Genomic DNA, 1,634 nt, shown 5'->3' with positions numbered 1-1,634 from the left:
GCAGCACTGGACGTGTTTGTATTACATGCCAATTGTTGACAAGCTGTTAAGATCCCCCTGGATTGATGAGGAATTGAAAAATGGTATGGTTCAAATAAATTATTCAAAAGAGGTGGGAAACAATACAGGTACAGTAGTTCAGCAGTTTAGGTGACTTTTTAAATTTTTTAAATTTAACCTTTATTTAACTAGGCAAGTTAGTTAAGAACAAATTCTTATTTACAATGACAGCGGGGACGGGGGCGCTGCCATTCTTGAGGTGGAATAACTCTGCAAGATCACGGTCGAACCAGGGCTGAACCTGTTTAATTTCTCATTTTCTTTATGGGGGCGTGTTTGTTAACAATACCACTGGAAATATCAAAAAAGAAGGCCAAAGCGTCTTCGACAGAGGGGATCCAGCTGATTCTATACCATTTTACAGAGGCCAGTTCATGAATGAAGGCATGCTCATTAAAGTTTTTTAGCAAGTGTCTGTCAAATCAGGACAGGTCGTTTCACTGAGCAGCCATTACGAACACAGGCTGTAAAACATTGATCATTAAGGTCATTACAGAAAACACCAGACTGATACCGATCAGGATTATTTGTGAGGATAACATCGAGGAGAGTAGCCTTTTCTGGGTGTTTGGAGTCATACCTTGTGGGATTGGTAATAATCTGAGAAATATTTAGGGAGTCCCATTTCTTTAGGACTTGGTCAGGTGGTTTAAGCATGTCCCAGTTTAGGTCAGCTAGCAGGACAAATTCAGACTTGGCGTAGGGGGCCAGGAGAGAGCTTAGGGCAGGTAGGGTACAGGCCGGTGCTGATGGAGAACGATAGCACCCAGCAACAGTCAACAAAGAGCTATTTGAAAGTTTAATACTTAAAACCAGCAAATCATATTGTTTGGGGACAGACTTGGTGGAGACAACCGAGCACTGAAGGTGATCCTTGGTAAAGATKGCCACTCCCCCACATTTGGAAGATTTGTCTTGCCGAAAAGGTTATAACCAGAAAGTTTAACATCAGTATTCAAAACACTCTTCCTGAACCACGTCTCAGTAATGACCAACAMATCTGGATTGGAGCTGTGAACCCATACTTTCAATTGATCCATTTTAGGTAATAAGCTTCTGGTGTTAACGTGCAGAAAACCCAGGCTTTTAAGGGAGCAGAAATCAGTGAAGCAGACATCAGAGCACAAGTCAGAATTGGGGCTAGCAACAGTAGATGGGCCAGGGTGTGCATGCACATTTCCAGATATCATCAACAGTAATACAATCAAGGCACTGTTGGGTAAAGAAAGTTCGTAGTCAACAAAGCATGCAGGAGTCATGAGGCAAATAGCAAAATGCATTTACATTCTGTAAATTGAGACATTTTGGGACTAAACTTAACAAAAGGAAGAGTAAATGATATTATCAAACCAACATGAATGACATAAAACACAATGGAAAAACACTTTGGAGTACCTTAAATGATATCACGGGCAGAAAACCCAATTCATCTCCATCGTTCAGTGAAGTCGATGGGTCATTTCTAACAAAACCTTTCGATATTGCCAATCTGTTCAACGCTTATTTCACTAGTAAAGTGGGAAAAATGGACCCCAGGAAGAGTAGCTGCTGCTTCTGCAAAAGCTAATGGGGAT

The sequence above is a fragment of the Salvelinus sp. IW2-2015 genome, linkage group LG22 (genome assembly GCF_002910315.2).
Source record: "Salvelinus sp. IW2-2015 linkage group LG22, ASM291031v2, whole genome shotgun sequence".
Classification (NCBI taxonomy): Eukaryota; Metazoa; Chordata; class Actinopteri; order Salmoniformes; family Salmonidae; genus Salvelinus; species Salvelinus sp. IW2-2015.
The sequence above is the reverse complement of the archived record's forward strand: the minus strand, read 5'-3'. Positions refer to the sequence as shown.